The sequence below is a fragment of the Equus asinus genome, chromosome 17 (assembly GCF_041296235.1).
Source record: "Equus asinus isolate D_3611 breed Donkey chromosome 17, EquAss-T2T_v2, whole genome shotgun sequence".
Lineage (NCBI taxonomy): Eukaryota > Metazoa > Chordata > Mammalia > Perissodactyla > Equidae > Equus > Equus asinus.
The window spans coordinates 13,476,999-13,494,836 of NC_091806.1; the positions used below are offsets into that span (position 1 = coordinate 13,476,999).

The window sequence follows — 17,838 nt, forward strand, 5'->3', positions numbered from 1 at the left end:
GGCAGAAGGTAGTGCTCCATGCTTTAAGGATGCTTCCTAGATGTCATGCAGTACATCTGCTCATATGCCATTGGCTAGAACTTAGTCACATGGCTAAAATAGCTGCAAAGGAGGCTGGGAAATATAGTCTTTATACCCAACAGCCATGTACACAGCTAAAAATCTGGGAGGGTATGACTAATAAAAAGAGGAGGGGAATGGATTTTGGGGGCCAACAGCAGCCTCTACTACTCGTCCCTAAAAGGAGGCTCTGGAAGGTTTAGTAATGTATATAAGATAAAGTAGCCAGCAGCAGCCAGTCCTACTTCAGACTGAGCCCTTGTCTATGGGGCCTTACACCTCCTCTCATTTCCTGAGAATGACTTTGTACAACCTAAGCACACAATTTCTGCACTTTTGTAGCCAGGTGTCCTCTCAGTGGCCAGAAATACCAGTTTCTGAGGGGCTGGTGTTGTAGGTGATAATACAAAGAAGACAGAAGGAGAGCTCAGGTGTCCCAAGTGTGCATTTAATCTCAGGGTAAATGTTTTCTGAGGTTCAGTCACCTTTGTCTTCTGGAGAAATAGATTCTTAATCCATTTGTCTACTTTATTCCCTCAGCCCCTGTTCTAGTTCCCAACTTTTGGTGATGTCAGCATGAGGGAGAGTGGCTTAGCTTGAAGCAGCAACAACTCAGATTCCTTTAAGATGCTTACCACATGGGGTTCAGCTGGAGCACCTTAGCTGGAAAGAACGACCAACCAGAGTACTGTCATTGGTGGCTTATACCCTGGAATCAAGTATTATTTTGAACTATTTCCACAAGGACCAAATGGAACTGAAGGGGATTCCTAGACATTTTATAGTATAACTGGTAAGCAAATAGGATATTTCTTAAAGAAAATCAGTGTAATTTATAGATGTCAGGATTTCCAAGTATTTCTGTTTAACGTATTATCTAAGAAAAATATTTAAAAGAAATTAAAACAGTAATGCATATTTATTGTATAAAGTAAAACAAACAAAAAGAAAAAATCACATGTAAACAATCAACCAGAGGTAACCACTGATAAATTTTGGTGTCTAATGTTTTACAATTTTATAATATTTACAGGTGTGTGCGTGTGTGTGTGTATATATATATATACATATATGTTGATTGATTGATTTTCTTTTACAAACATTGAAGTCCTCCTATACATGTGGTTTTATAATCTGCTTTTTTCCATTTACCAGTTTGTTATGAATATTCTTCACTGTCAATATAAATATTTCTGCAGGATAATTTTAGTGCTTGCCTGGCATTCCATTGTCTAAATCAGAGGTCAACAGATAATATTGACCCCTGGGCCAAATCTGGCCCACTGCCTATTTTTATAAATAAAGTTTTATTAGAACACAACCAGGTTTACTTGTTTATATACTGTCTATTGCTTCTTTTGTGCTAGAAATGAGTAGTTGGAACAAAGAATATATAGCCTACACAGTCTAAAATATTTATTCTGTGGCCCTATAGAAAAAGTTTGCTGACCCCTGGCTTAGATCAGTGGTTTCAAAGGGTGATCCAGGGAGCTCTGTGAGTCCCCAAGGTTCTTTCAAGGAGCCTGTGTGGTATTACTATGATAATAACACTAAAATGTTATTTGCCTTTTTCACTCTCTTTCTCTCATCATGGGTGTACAGTAGAGTTTTCCAGATGCTGAAGAACAAGGGATGATATCATCAGTCTGACGGCTAATGGTACATATGCGTGTGTATTCTTTATTCTTTCTTTCAGGTTCAAACATTTTATTGTTGCTAATATATTTCAGTATTTTATTTTTTATTTTACTTAGGTCATAATAGTTTATAACATTGTGAAATTTCAGTTGTACATTATTATTTGTCAGTCGCCATATAAATGTGCCCCTTTACCCGTTATGCCCACTCGTCAACCCCCTTCTCCTCTGGTAACCACTAATTTGTTCTCTTAGTCTATGTGTTAGTTTATCTTACACATATGAGTGAAAATATACAGTGTTTGTTTTTCTCTGTCTGGTTTATTTTGCTTAACATAATACCCTCAAGGTCCATCCATGTTGTTGTGAATGGGACGATTTTCTCTTTTTTACGGCTGAGTATTATTCCATTATATTCCTTGTGTATTCTTATGTTTTAACAATTTCCTCATTTCACATTTCTCCTTCCATAAATATAAGCTACATTAAAAAATCGATGAGAACCTTAAGTATTTTTAAGGAGGTAAAGGGGTCCTGGGACCCAAAAGTTTAAGAATCTCTGGACTGGATGTATTGTAAATTATTTAACTGTTCCCCTATTGTTGGACAGGTAGATTATTTACAATATTTCGAAAACAACATTGTGATGCAATAGTTTTGTTACTTCTATAAGGCTAATTGATATTGATAAAAGTATTTCATGAAAATAATTTGGTGTTCATTATGTTTATAAAATTTGAAATACATTTTTTGACAAAACTTGGAAAACATACAGTATTCCTTGATCTTTAATTGCAAGATTGAAATCCTTTATAAGGAGAGGAAGAATAAAAAAATGAGACTGATTCCTTAAGCTGCATTGAAGTCAGTTGGTTTTTTGAGATCCCCGTTGTGTAGGTTTCTTCAACCCTGCTGGTTGAGTTAAGCATTGATAGTTACTTGAAAAGATCTGCTTGCAGAAAAAGGGAACCACTAAAATGCATCTGTCAGATAAAATGTAGTAATTCCTTTTCAAGTCTGAATTTTAGATTAGACTGTTAAAGCAGGGTCTTAATATTAAAATATATTACTTCTTTCTTTTGGAGACTATTGATAACGATAAGAGGATCCCCTCTGTGGCGATACTCTTGATATTGTGTGTATTGCCATTGCCTCCAACTAAATGTAATAATAATATAATCTATTGGAGATCTATAATGTGCTGGTCTCTCATCTTATATTTTAAAATTTTTAACACAACTTCATGAGGTAGGTATTGTTAGCATCTCCAGTTTCCAGAGTTGGAGATGGGAGTTCTGCAAGCTTAAGTAACTGGCCCAGTTAGTAAAATGGCCTCTGTCTGACTTTGAAGACTGAGGTCCTAACCACAATGTGGACTGACACTTTGCTATGGCACAGCTGCAAAGTAATTTAGGACTATTCTTGATGAGAAAATATCTTTTGTACTACAGCCTATAGTTTGGTCCCTTTGAATGGAAGTTAAGAAGAGTTGTAATAAGGCACTAGACTCCTAGGGAATACCATTAAATTACTGAACAACATTCATTATTATTGGGGAAGTCAGTGTAACAACATTAAGGGCAAATTTGAAAAAGGGAAACAAATACCATATTACCAAGAAATTCCACTCCTGCGCATAAATATTTCCAAAAGAATTGAAAGGAGGGACTCATACAGTTATCTGTACATCACTGTTGATAGCAGCATTATTCACAATAGAAAACAGGTGGAAGCAACCAATTGTCCAGCAATAGATGGATGGAGAGACAAAATGTACTATATTACATACAATGGAACCAATTCAACCATAAAAAGGAATGGAATTCTGATATATGGTACAACATGGATGGGCCTTGAAAAGACCATTCTGAGTGAAATAAGACAGACACAGGAGGAAAAACATTGTATGCTTCCACTTATATGAGGAACCTAAGATAAGCAAATTCATGGAGACAGGAGGTAGAACAGAGGTTTCCAGGGGTTAGGGGAGGGAGGAATGGGGAGTTGTTGTTTAATGGGAACAGAGTTTATGTTGGGGGTGATGAAATGGTTTGGGTACAGATAACGGTGATGGTTACATGACATTGTGAATGTACTTAATGCCATGGAGTTGTACACTTACAAATGGTTAAAATGATAAATATTATTATGTATATTTTGCCACATAAGAGGCAAGGGAAACAAAATAACTTCACTCTTCTAACCCAAATAACTTCCTTTTCTGTGTCCACAGTCATATGTTTTGTTTACACCATTGTAACTATTATGAAAATAATTTTATTTTGTATTTGAACTTTTTTTCTCAGTGCATACTATAGCCTCCCCCGTAGTTAGTATGGTCTTCCTATTTTTAGTGGCTGCAGAATATTTCATCATGGAGCCAGATCACAGTTTACACAGCCCTTCTCTTCTTATGTAGTATTTAAGTTATTTGTAGTTTATTTATGTTTACAGAAAGTGGCTGCCTTTCCTGGCTTTTTGTCTGTGGAATCCTTTTGACATCAGGAATCTGGGTGTAGGGACAGAAGACTCTAGAAGCTACCTCCCTTTTAGGAGATTTCATTTTAAAAGAAAAAATTGATTCTGGAATAGATAGTACATGCATGTAGTATAAAATTAAAAACAAATGCAAAAGGTTTTGCGGTGAAAATGTTTCCTTCTTTTGTCCCCCAATGACCCACTTCTTCTCACTGGAAGTGACCTTGGTTACTGGGTCAAGAGACAAAAGTTTTGAAAACAAGGGCAGTAGAGAGACCCTGCATATGTTATTTCTCAGCCTCGATTGTGCATTTGTATTGCAACTGCTTCAGTGTGTCAGGTGAGACGGTCAGATAACAGTCCCCAGGGCACTCATGTGGGTGATTTCTCGTCTGACTCCCAATTCTGGGATCGAAGGGTGTGTGTCTTTTTTCCCTTCCCCCCTCCAATGCTCCCACTTAGTAAATGTCAACTCCCCATTTCAGTTCTTCTCTCCAGTATGCCTGACCATGTTATAGGAAGATGTTTTCTTTTGAGAAAAGAACATTGATTAAAAACATTTTATTGAGATATAATATACTTACTGTAAAGCACATACATCCTAAATGCATAGTTTGATGAATTTCGACAAACTCTACTTGTCTGGTCACCAACACTCAGAACAAGAACTGAACATGATTCCCAGTCCAGAAGACCCCAGAAGGGGGTGTTTTTATGACAAAAGCAAAAGACCAGAGAACTGATACAATGAACTGGAAAGTTCATCTGTGTTACAGAAGAGCCAAAAGTCTTGAAAGAACTGAGCGTGTCTGTTTCTCACCTATGTTTTGGGGTTTGCCCTTTGTGAACTCCTTTGAGAGTTTGATGGTGAAAGAGCAAGTTCTTTTGACAGACAGATTGAAATAAAGCTGGATGTTATGACGGTCATGAACAGACTTCCTTTTCTCCTCATTTCTTCTGACCAGCCCCCAGTGCAGTATTTGATATCTGCGTGATCTGCGTCACCATGACTGAAATGGTGTTGGAGTGGCAGAATACGGACAGTACTTCTGAGTACACCTACCATCTATTCATACCATCTGAGCATGGCTCTAATAAGACAAACAGTTTGCACAGAGCAGTCACTCTCTGGGGCCTGATCCCAGGCACCTTATAAAACATCACTATCTCTCCAGAAGTGAACCATGTTCGTGGGATCTACAGCTTCACCAAACAGTATACACGTAAGTGTCTTAGGATGCCCACCTAAGGGAGTAGTCTCCCTGACTTTCACTTGGAGGGTGAGAACTAAGCATTGGTTAGATGATGCGGTCAGAGCCCATGGTGTTTCTGGGCTCCAGGTAGAATGTGAAATTGCTTAAGCTGAAAACATCAGCCTCAGCAAACGTCCTGCCGTTTTCATGGGGCACTGGTGCTGAGCCATGTGCACTTGGAATTGTCTTGAGAAGCAGGAAGTGATTCCATAAGTCATGGAGAACCTAACCTTGCATTCATTCCTTGGGAATCTAGACCAGAGGAGGTCACCTTGTCATGTTGGCATTGGAAGATACTGCTCAAATGAGGAGCTCTGCATGCAAGAGGGGAGGGGGTGTTTTGCTCATATGTGATCTAAATATGTGGTAGGGATGGTAGTTTATAGTTTCTTTTTAGTATATTTTTCCCTTTCATTAATCAGATTTGAAAAACAAACAGGAAACTATATCTTGAAAATATATTTCAGGTAAACTCAAAATATGAAAATAAGCCTGAAACACTTGAATTCTTTTGAGATTTAATCTGTATAGTTATTTTCTGAATGTCTTCTTGGGAATATTTCCATCTTTTGAGCCAACAAATATTAGCTTTATTCATTCATTTCCCAAAAGACTCAGGCTCTTTTTAGATGCAATAAATAAAATAGTTCTGGGATTCGAGCTAATCCATGCTTTATTTTATTTTGTTTTAAATCAAGGGCCCAGCACTGTGTCTAACATTGAAATAAGTACCAACACCATAGCAGTAACATTAAATTGACAGAACTTTGACGAAGCCTCTCCCAGGTACACCTACCGCCTTCTTATTGGGAAGGATGGAAATTCCAGCCACGCAACAGTCACAGTCATTGGTGTCACTTATGTAACTGTCACTGGATTAATACCTGGCTCATCATACACAGTAGAGATCTTCACACAAGTGGGGAATGTCACCGAGTCACTGGTACCTGGCTGGCAGTCATTGTGTATAGGTAAGTAGCCCCAGGTGCTTCTTGGACTCCTTCCTGTGTGGTGCTTACCTTGCAGGCTGGTCCTCCACAATCCTTAGTATATCAGGTTTTGTGTGGTGTGCAAAAACGGACACTGAGCTCTCTGAGACCTCCTGTTAGCTTATTAGTGCTCTCTTGTTGCCCTCATTATTTATTCATTCAACAAATATTTATTGAGCACCTCTTGAATACCAGGCACTTGCAAATGACACAGACAAGTCCCTGCCTTCCGGGGACTTTTATTCTGGTGGGGAAGACAGAATAAACAAGGTGAATAAATTATCAGGTGATGATTATTGCTAGAGAGAGGCCAAGAAAGACAAGGAAGGGAGAATGAGATGTTTACCTATGGTGTCCAGGGAAGGCCTCAAAGAAAAGGTGACTTTTGAGCCAAGACTTGAAGGAAGTAAAAAAGCCAGCCATGTGGATGTCAGGGTGAAGAGCGTTACAGGCAGAGGTGCAGCCGGTGCAAAGGCCCTGAGGCTGGAGAGTGCCTGCTTTGTTGAGGGCAGAGCAGGAGGCCAGGATGGCAGGAGTGGATCCATGGGAACAAGAGAGCGAGGAGTAGGTGGTGAGACCCAGGAGGTAATGAGTTAGGGCATGGATGACTTCCAGGCTTGTAGTTCATAGTTTAGCTTTTACACTGAAGAAGGTGGAAAGGATATTGTTAAAATGGATGCTCAGCCTTTTCACCTTTCTTGATCCTTATTTCTCAAAGCGAAAAGTGTGATAAAGAGAAGAGCCCTGGGTTTAACTGAGGACGTTCAGAAAGGAACCCAGGGAATGTCTGTAGAGTTGTGAGGACTTCTGCTTGCAGTTCTGACGGTGGCGCCTTTGTCACTGTGATGCCCCTGTATCACCTTATTCTCTATCCTCTTTTCAGCTGCATCTTCCCTTCCTTAGACCAAGCTATTCGAGTGTGTTCAGACTGATTTAGAGGGGGGTGTAGTCTCATTGGATCAGCCTCCCTGGTCATGTAGGAACCTTGATGACCCTCTGACCTTTCACGTGGAGTGGCTAAAGAAATCCCTGAAGCTTTGAGTCACCTCTGCTGCCTCAGGCTCCAGCCACCTGGTCTAGACTCTGATCTTTGGTATTTGGGTGGCTTCCATTGCTGATACTTTTCTTAGCCATAATTATGGCAGCCTGTAGCAGGAGAAAAACATATGTGAGCATTTATGACTAGGGGAGGAGGGAACAGCAGCTGTGGGAGAAGGTATGAACTGGGGAGGCTACCTTTCCAGGCCTCCAGTAGAGAGTGTGGAGAGGCACTACGTGACTTATTAGTGCTTTTTCTGCTCTAAAATTTGGCAACATTAAAGTAATGACATTATTCTCCCCCAGGATATTAAAACAGATTTTTCCATTTATGTCCGTTTGATGTTGGCCCTCAATAAAACTCTATTGATCTTCAAGCAGAAACAAATAACACCCCATTTTAAAGATGAGGAAACTGATGCCATTTACCATTGATCATTCAGCATGTTGTGTGTATAGAAAATTCCCTGGACTGGGATTTAGAAAACCTGGGATCCAATTTTTGCTTTGTCACTTACCAGCCATGTCACATCTTTAGCAAATTACTTTACATCTCTAGGCCTCAGTTGATTCATCTGCAAAATGGGACAGTAGTAACTCTACCTGTTCCAGAAGGATTGTCAAGAGGGCCGCAAAATGAGATGACACAGGTGAAGAAGTTGCTACCACCCATGGTATGATATACCTACCTCTCCTGGAGCCCTGTTCTCTTCCAGCTCAGTGACTGACAACCACTGTTTCATTTAATCCTCAAACAGGCCTGAGCTGAGGCTCAGAACAGTTGGGTGACTGATCCAAGTTCACCCAGTTCAGTAATACCCGATTCAGGGTCAGCCTCTGCCTCTTCTCCCATACCACGGGACTCCCCCCTCACAAATGGGCCAGAATTCTACTGCCCAACACGTGTCAGTGTTTGCAAAGACAGACGTCCCAGAGTCTCATGATGTGCTGTGCTTGCTTTGCAGATCCTGCACCAGTAGCCTCCTTCCACTGTGAGGTGGTCCCCAAAGAGCCAACCTTGGTTCTCAAGTGGGCCTGACCTTCCTGCACCAACGCAGGCTTCAGGCTGGAGATCAGCTGTGAGGCCTGGCAAAATCTGACATACCTGGAGAGCTGCTCGGAGAACAGCACTGAGTACAGGATGGAAGTCACATATTTGAATTTTTCTACCTTATACGTCAGCATCACTGCCTTGTCCTGTAATAAGACAGCACTCGCCACCCAAAACACCTGCCTCACTGGCATCACAGGTGGCCTTCGTGACAACAGGGTGGCCAGGTGGCATTTTCATCACCCCTAGAGAGGCTGACCCAGTAGGTCTGCAAGTGTGGCCTAGAAATCTGTTGTGTTCTTTTTTTTAAATTTCAGCTAAAATATTTTTGTTGGCATAGACTGTTAACCTGGTTCTTTAGAAATCTAGTCTACAAAAGCAGAATAAGAGGGAATGATTTTTTACATTACACAAGTTTGCTTTGCTTAACAGAATAATTCATTGTCACATTTTCTTTTAAGTAGTGAGTTCCCTTACTGCATTAAAAAGAAGCATTTTTATAAAAATATTCAAATATACACAAAAGTAGAGGACAGTATAAAGAAACCCACATGCCCATCACCACCCACTTGAACATTTGTCAGCACTTGACGAATTTTGTTACGTTTATGTCTCCTGCTCCCTTACTGGATTGCTTTGAGGCCAGTCCTAGTCATTCTGTAATTTTATGTGTAAATATTTCTGCATGTGTTGCTGCAAGATAGGGACTCCTTTTCTCTTTCTTTCAGACATTACCCCGTTACTATTATCATCACACTTAAAAACATAACAATCCTTTTTTTCACTATTATCAGATATTCAGTCAAGATTCCTATTTCCCTATTTACAACTCCCTAAGACAGAATCTGTATTTACAAGTCCCTCAGTGGTTTTGGGAAACAGGGGATCACTTATTGCACAGGGGGTCCCCATAGTTAATCTTCATGCACATATATATTTTTTCTGGTACTTTGAAAAAATTGCTTCTTACATCTTTGCCTCAGTTTTGTCTGTCTTTTGCTCCCCATGTCCTGCCAAAGTTACGTCTTAGATCAACCTGGTTGAGTTGGTTTTGCTTTGTGCTTTTTGACTCCTAGGTATGTTTCCTTTAGAGTATCAGAATGTTTCCAGACAATTCCTAAAGAATTAGTGGTTGTAATAGCGAGAAAAAAAGGCCTCTCACTTCAGAGACACTGACGTGGAAAGTGGTGGAGGGGTTCTGTGGACAGAGCCTCAGATTTAGGCTGATTAGAGTTTGATTCTAAGATCTGCCTTTTACCATCTGTGCGATCTCAGAAAAGTTGCTTAATCTCTCTAGGCCTTGTTTTCCTTAGTTGTAAAAGAGGAAATGATACCTCCCTTCTAGGAATGTTGTAAACATAAGATTAGGTAATGTGTGTGGAAGGCCACTTCAGAGCTGCCATATATGGCCGCTCAGGTGATGCACTGCACAATTCCAGGAGACACCATCATACGGACTACGATGTGCTTGAAGCTCTGTGGAGTGTGTAGGACACAGTTGCACAGGATGGCCCTGAGTCACACTCCTTTGGTTTCTGCAGCACTCTACAACATGATAGAGACAGTGACCCTTGTGGGTACTTTTTTGTAGTTCTCTGCTTTATGCTGTCATCTCCTCAGTGGGTGTAAGCCACTGAGGAACAGAAACCGTGTCTGATTTGGTGTCTCAGGGCTGCGCGCAGGGAGTGGTGAAGAGGACCAGCTCCTCAGAATTCGTCATTCCTGAAGCTGAACCATGGGTGGGAGGGATGGATAATGCCCACTTCTCATCTAGTCCAGTGATTCTCTCACTCCGTGATCTGTAGCTGCTTTTTCTCAGGTGGATTTTTATGTACTATTTTAACATGATTGTTTAATGTACAAATTTAACACTTTTTAATTTAACATAAAACTAGAGCTGAATTTTCTCTGAGAGAGGTAGGAAGCATTGGTGGGTAGGTAAATCTGAGAGAGTTGGAATGATGGTCTTTTAGTCAACATCCGTTGGCTGCTTACTGTGTGCTGGGTGGTGGGGGACGGTGGTAAGGGACACCATGCACTTGGCAGAGAGGCCCCTGGAGCATATGGGCTGCTGGGAACTGTGTTAGGAAGTCTCTGGGGAGGCCATTGACAGACATGGGGACAGCGCCTCCAAGTGGCCACCGCTGTCAGTTACATGAGAGGTTGCCGAAGCAGGTTTAGAGCTGTGCCGTCCAATAGAAAATAATATAAGCCTCATGTATAATTTAAAATTTTCTAGAAGCCACATTAAGTAAACATGAAAATCACAGCTGAAATTAGTTTCAATCACATTTTATTTAATTTAGTATATTAAAAATGGTATTTCATGCAATCTGTATAAAGGAAGTTATTAATGAAATATTCTACATTCTTTTTTCACACTGTCTTTGACATCCAGTCTCTATCTCACACGTATAGCACATCTGAATTTGTACTAGTCATGCTTCAAGTGCTCCACAGCTGCGTGCGGCTGGTGGCTGCCATATTGGACAGCACAAGTTTGGAGAATTGTGCTGTGGTTCTTTTGGAGTTCAGTTTTCTCAGTCTCCCTGATCTTGAGTATAATAAGAAATCACCTCAACTGCATGTGGGAGACAAATTTAGGTAGAGAGAGAGTGTGTGGAGAGGGATCATCTTTAATTCAGTGTTTTCTTCTTTTTTGTGTTAATTCAGAGAGCGGATTCACAAGCCTAGCTTGGAAAGGCGAGGTACCTCATCATGAAGGTCACCCACGGAATGCTCCTGTGTGGGCTTTTCTGGTGTCTAGGAAGAGGGTTGGTTGGGTTTCTCCAGGTGCTGTTTTAAACCAACTGCAGCAAAAGTAAGGACTTTGGTGTGAAGGATGTGGAGCAGGAATGCAGCCAGGTCTCAGGAGGAAGTGTGTTCTGTCTATGTCGTCTCTGCCCCATCATTGTTCTCAGCTGACCGACCAATCTGGTGCCAAGTCGGGTGCTGGGCAGATGTCTGTGTACAGCTCCCAAGTCCCCACTTTAGAGTTCCACCCACAAAGTCTCTCTCTCACTTTCTTTCTTCTCCAGTTCTCAGGATAAGGATCCCGGCCCTCTGGTTTCACCTGTGTCGGGTGGAGCTGGAGCAAGATAGAAAAGGCAGGTTATCTTCAACCACTAAGGTTGCAGGGAACTTGTCCTCAGGGACGTGTCTGCCACACTGAAGGGGCCTTTGTGAGCTAGGCAGGCTCCCCTAGAGATCTACCCTCTCTGCACTCCAGCACTTCCTTTTCCTGCCCCTTGCTTCTGGACTTACTTTGCATGAGCCCAGCATACAGCTTCCTGATCAAGGTCAGATCCTGCGGAAGGCATTGCAGCAAATTCTTTCCTTAGTAATTTTGTCCCTTTGGTTTTAAATGTTGGGTGATCATGTTTTGTTTTGTTCTGTTTCAGACCCATTTCTCCAAATGGATCCCCTAATTTTACCAGCTCTTAGTTAATATCAGCCCTGGTATTGGTTCCCCTACAGTGAACCTGGCACGTATGGGATTAAGACTAAAAACCTGCAATCCTAGTTCCCTGGGTCTTTAGTAACACTCATGTGTAAATATTTGTTTCTTTAACCTCTTACCCCTTGAGCTTTACAACTACATAGAAGTTACAAATTTCTAAAGTCCAGATGGCCTCAAACTGGGCTCCCACTAAAGTTGAAGCTAATCCCAGGACCTTGAAGTTCCTTTACAGCGAAACTAATATCCAGAGAATATCAAGAAACTGAAGCTTCCTATGCCCAACTCCTTGGCTTCCTGATTTCAGAATTTACTAGTATCATAACCTGTGGCAAAATTTCACAAGTGATGTTTAGATCTCTCTCTCTCTGTCTTTTTGTTTTGGTTCTGTTTCAAACCCAGTCATTTTGCTGTGAAGGTTTTCAGAAAATCCCAAGCTCAGACCTTTGCTGGATGAGGGAGGCATTATTGCTTAGTGCCCAAACTGACCAATACCAGCCTGTGGTCACTGAGAGCACACACTCCCAGTCTAATGAGCTGGGCTAAAATTGTGGCTCTACCACATAGGAAGTGTGGCCTGGAGACCTTTTAGCTTTCTGTGCCTTCATTTTGTCATCTGTAAAATGGGGATAGTAAACCTATGTGTTGAGATTATTATTGGGTTTAAATGAGCTGATGTCAGTAAAGCACTTAGAACCTAATATCAGTAAATCTTGGCATGGAGAGCATCCTTGAGAGGTGGTACCTATCATCGTCATCCAGTGTCAACATCATTATTTAGGTGCATGGGAGGCTTACGTCTTTGCTATCACTTTCTGATGACTTTCCTCCTGTGTGCCTTTCTTAGCTGTTTACCTATCTGTCTGCAGATGTTTTGAGATATACGTATGAAGATTTCAAAAAGGGCACCTCAGACACCAATGTGACATACCTGATAACAATAGAAGGAAAGAGACATTCTCAGGGCTTGTCTGAAGTCTTGAAATATGAAGTCCATTTTGGAAACGAGTCAACCACACACAGCTATTACAACGGGAAGCTGGAACCCCTGGGCTCCTATCGGTAATGGCTCCTGGTTCTTGGTCTTTTGGGGTTGAGCCTTCTGCATGCAGAGCTTTACATGCCTGAGGCATTGGACACATCTCACCCACCTCTTTTTCCTCTTGTCATCCCACAGGGCTTGTGTGGCCAGCTTCACCAATGTTACCTTTAACCCTCCCAATGACAGCCTCATAGATAGGGCCAAGATCTACATGTCCTTCGGTCGCTCTTCAGATGCTGTTTTCCTGGCCCAGGACCCAGGTAGAGGAAGAACCACAGTGCTGTTAGCAGTTCCGTAGGTTTTTGCTTCCAGTGTCCACAGAAGGCCGGGTGTCTGCACTCTGGCCCCTGGGAAGGTTTGAGAGCCTCATCTCTCCTCTCAGAGGCTGAGATATCACTTGGCCATCAGGGCCCAGCTCAGCTTTTGCCTCTGAGGTCCCAACACCCCTGCCCCCCCACTCTCCCTTCTCTGAGTGCCAGTTGTACTTCCAATCTGCAAAGACTATTTAGTCCTTTTTGTCTCAGTGTAGTCATTTGTGTGCCCACGTGCCAGACGTGCACTGTGACTTGTAAGGCATAGAACCTTTGAATATTGAGATCAGCAGAAGCCATAGAAATAGTCTTGTCCAACCCTCCTTTTAGAAATGGGGCTGTTAAGGCCCAGAGAGGCCCAGTGACTTGCCCAGGGTTACAAAGTGGCTTAGAGGCAGGCCTATCATTCTGGTCTCAGACTCCTTGTCAAGTACTCCTGTCTTTTGTTGCACAGAGGGAAGTGATTTATGAATTTCAAGGACCCAAAGGGATACACGCCTTATTTTCAGGCCACAGACAATTGGCCACCTGGTTTGTTACTTTGTCTGGTTTTCATACTCAGTAGTTATTGGCTACAGGAAAGAATTCCTGCCCTAGAAGCAAAGTTCAGGGAGTCCCCACACCCTTCCCCAATAAACAAGTGGATTTTATGTTCCCTGAGCACGGTGCTGTAGGTCCTGCTGCTTGTACATGGGTGTTAGTCTCAAAGAGTCAGAGGTGGCAGGGACCACGTAGAACATCAATTCTAGTTGTTTTCAAACAGTAGTTATTCCATCAAACATGGCTGAGTCCTGAGATGCTCCCTGGTCCCACCCCTACCTCAACTAAGTGTTTCTGCCTGGTTTTCTATTTTATTCATTGGGCTGCTACATGCAATTTCATTTGAAGAAAGAAATCAGCGGGTAAGAACAACCTGAAAAATCACTGATCTAGCCCAGTTCCCTAAATTTGCAGTTCAGGAAACAGACATGGAGAAGAGGAGTGACTTCCTCAGACCATCCAGTTAGTGGTAGACTGGGAACAAGGAACCCGCTCCCAAATGCCTGGACTGGTTTTAGGTTCAAAGTGATTTAACTGTCCTCTGCCACACACACACATACGCACACACACTCTCTCAGGTTGTTAGGTTGTGAACACCTCTTAAAGTGCCTCCCATTTGGACTTTTCCCAGGTGTCAGCTGTGGAGCAGTTTTTGCATGTATCTTTGGTGCCCTGGTTATTGTGGCTTTGGGAGGCTTCGTCTCCTGGAGAGAACAGGTGACTATTGCTTATGTTAATAAGAAGACCCTACTTTTCAAGGGAGCTTTATAATTATGGGAAAGTTCAGACATTCACGCAGCTGAAAGGAATAGTGTAATGAGGTCCCATGTTCCCATCATCTATGATCTTGACTCTCCAGCCAGTTTTATGTCATCCCAACCCCCAAGCTAGAGGTTTTAAAGTGGATCCGAACCCTGACATCAGGTCATGGGTAGACTCTGCAATGTAGGGTACTACTGTCAAACAGTGTATTCTAGTTCACAAATCAGTTTCTTATTGAGAAGAGGTTTTGTTTTAGAGTTGGGCAAGTTTGAACACATGCTCAGTCTCTGACTGGTTGTTAGGGAGCTTAGCCTATGGCATTCTATGATACTGGGATAATAACAGTGCCTACTTGTGATGCTGCAGAGCATTAAATAAATAAGGTGCTTTGACAGTGTCTTGTACCTTATATGCTATTATTATTTTATATCTACAGCTACCCTTTTGGGTCCTTAAATAGTAAAAATAATTCTGTTTTGAGCGTGAACTGTGTACCTCGATTTGTGCTGCCCATGAATTCTCTCACTCATGAGTTTCTGTGAGGCAGGTCTTGTGAGCTCATTGCAAGGATGCAGACGCTGAGTGTAGGAAGTGTGGAAATGTCCTTGAACCTGATCTTTGCTCTTCATTGCATACCCTCTTGCCCAACCGTATGGCAGGTGAACTCTGTGTATCAGCTGGGATTCATTCTCAGTCATCAGGTCCTGCCTGCCAGGGAATTTTCATCCTGGCCCAGGGTTTCTAACATGGCTACACCTGGTTCTTCTGCTGTCACCTCCCCTACTGAGTTGACAGACAGTGCTCAGGTTCCAGGTCTTGCATTAGATTCTGATTTTTTTATTCATTTTGTTTTGGTGAGGGAGAAGTCAAAAAACTGCTTTACTGTTTACTTTCAAAATAGAAGTAATACTTGCTTATGGCCAAAAAAATGCAGAAAAGAAGAGCCAAGAAAACAGATAATCCAGGGACTGGCCCCATGGCCTGGTGGTTAAGTTCAGAGTTCTCCGATTTGGCACCCCAGGTTCGTGGTTCAAATCCCAGGCACAAACATACACACTTGTCAGTCATGCTGTGGTGGCAACCCACATTAAAAAAAAAAAGAGGAAGATGGCCACAGATGTTAGCTCAGGGTGAATCTTCTTCACCAAAAAAAAAAAAAAAAGATAAAAATGATAATCTATAATTGCAGGACCCCCATAAAAGTACTCTTAACATTGACATGATTACAGAACTCCCACAGAAATACACACACACACACACACACAAATGGAATTATACTATACATTATTTTCCAGCCTACTGTATTCAATTAAGACATTGTGGAGGCCTCGTTTCTTCTTTACTTTTTGTGGCTATAGAGTATTGAACTATATGACTGTTATTTAACCAATTTCCTGATGTTTTCAGTTGTTTTTTTTTTTCTCCCTCATACTTATCCTTGTAGCTAAATCTTTGGGCACATTAATGATTATTTCCTTAGGCTCAATCAAGGATTGGCAGTTGCTGTGTCAGTGGGTATGCATGCTTTCAATTTTGTACTGCCAAATTGCCTTCCAGAAAGTTTTTTTAAAAAATACCAATATCGAGTTTAGTCAGCAGTGCAGGAGGGCACCAGGTGCCCCACCGCCTTACCAACACTGGATTTATTTTCTGGTTTATTCCATTAACTTATCAGAAAGGCTTTCAGAAAAGCAGAGTATGAAATAATGAGTCTCAGTTTACATTAAGGTAATGCTGCTGATATATATTTACCCAGGGGACTTCCTAGAAGTTGCTTGAGTAAGATTCTCCCATACTTTTAGATGGTGTAAAAGAGAGTAACTTCACAGATTTGTTCTCAGAATTTGCTGCTTAGACCATTAAGGATTAGTGTCATGTATGAACTCATGCCCAGGGAAAAGCCATTTTGTAGACACATGAAAGGAGCAAATCACAGAATTAAACTTTTTTGTCTAATGTTCTTTTTTTTCTTTTGTCAGAAGAAAGATGCAAAGAACAGTGAAGTGTCCTTTTCTCAAATTAAGTAAGGCTCTTGAGTGATGAACTTTGTTTTAAGACATTTAATCCCCAAGCTGTTCAGTGACTGTCTAGGGGACTTTTGATGGAACCTGCTGTCATTTTTCCTGATTGACACATTTGGCCATCATCCTCCAAAAGTTCTTGCTGGCTTTGTTATTCTGCAAGGAATCTGTGTTCATTAGTCTCCTGAAGCTAACTTCCTGCCACGTTCTACTATGGAAAGTATGGTTCCACCAATAATTCTACCAATAAATATGTATTTTGTGATTGAAGAAAATGCTTTATTGAGATCTAGGAGAAGAGAAGAACTTGCTCAAAGTCACAAAGCTAATCAGTGACATGATAGGGTCTAGAAGTCAAACGTCCTGATTCAGATTTCAGTGTTTGGTAAATAACATTATACTGACTCCTCCCCCAACTATCCCCAATCATACTGTAGTTTTTGTTCTTTTGCGAAGAGATGTAGTTCTCAGAGTCATGGTTGAGCCAGTTTTTCTAATTGTGTATTTTTCTTTCCCTTTCTATGATGGAGACCTAAAAAGTGAGTAACCTCTTTAATTTTTTTACAACTTGTATTTTTCTATTTGGAGTATGAATTTTATTGAATGTAAAAAAATGCTAATATATCATTTTATTTTCTTAGATCCAAATTAATCAAAGTGGAGAATTTCAAGGCCTACTTTAAGAAACAGGAAGCCAACTTCAACTGTCGGGTTGCAGAAGAATATGAGGTATGTGGTTGTAAATATTGTGTTTTTAATTGCTTTATAGTTCGTTTTCCTGAAAGTTGGAAAACTTCCCATTTTTGTCTTATGGTGAAGCTTTGGGTAAAGGGTGGCCCTCTTGGAGGGAGAGAGAAGCTCCTGCATGTTCCTGAGAGTTGCACTGTCACCAGGTTGGCTGTGAGCACTAAAAGGTATCTTCTTTCTAGTGGATTATATGTCTAATCTCGTTGATACCTGAAGATTATCCAGAGAGACATAGAAACTGGGACTTCAAGTTAGAGGGCTACTATCTAGAATAATTAGGAGGTTGTATGAGCTGGAAAGAAACCAGATAGGGTATTTAGGGGGTTGGGACTTGACAACTATGTGGTTGAGGTTGGCTCCTGAGTATTATGCGAAATCCTACAGAAAGAGTTCCTGCTTTTCAGTCTTCATATGCTCTCCCCCTAAAACTGGCCCAGGAAATGCCCCTCACA

The 17,838-nt window shown here is 41.4% G+C and overlaps 1 pseudogene; it reads left to right on the top strand.

Moving 5' to 3' along the window:
- The first annotated feature begins 636 nt into the window (after nt 1-636).
- LOC106823617 (receptor-type tyrosine-protein phosphatase eta-like) overlaps nt 637-17,838 on the top strand; it is a 29,393-nt pseudogene continuing 12,191 nt past the window's right edge.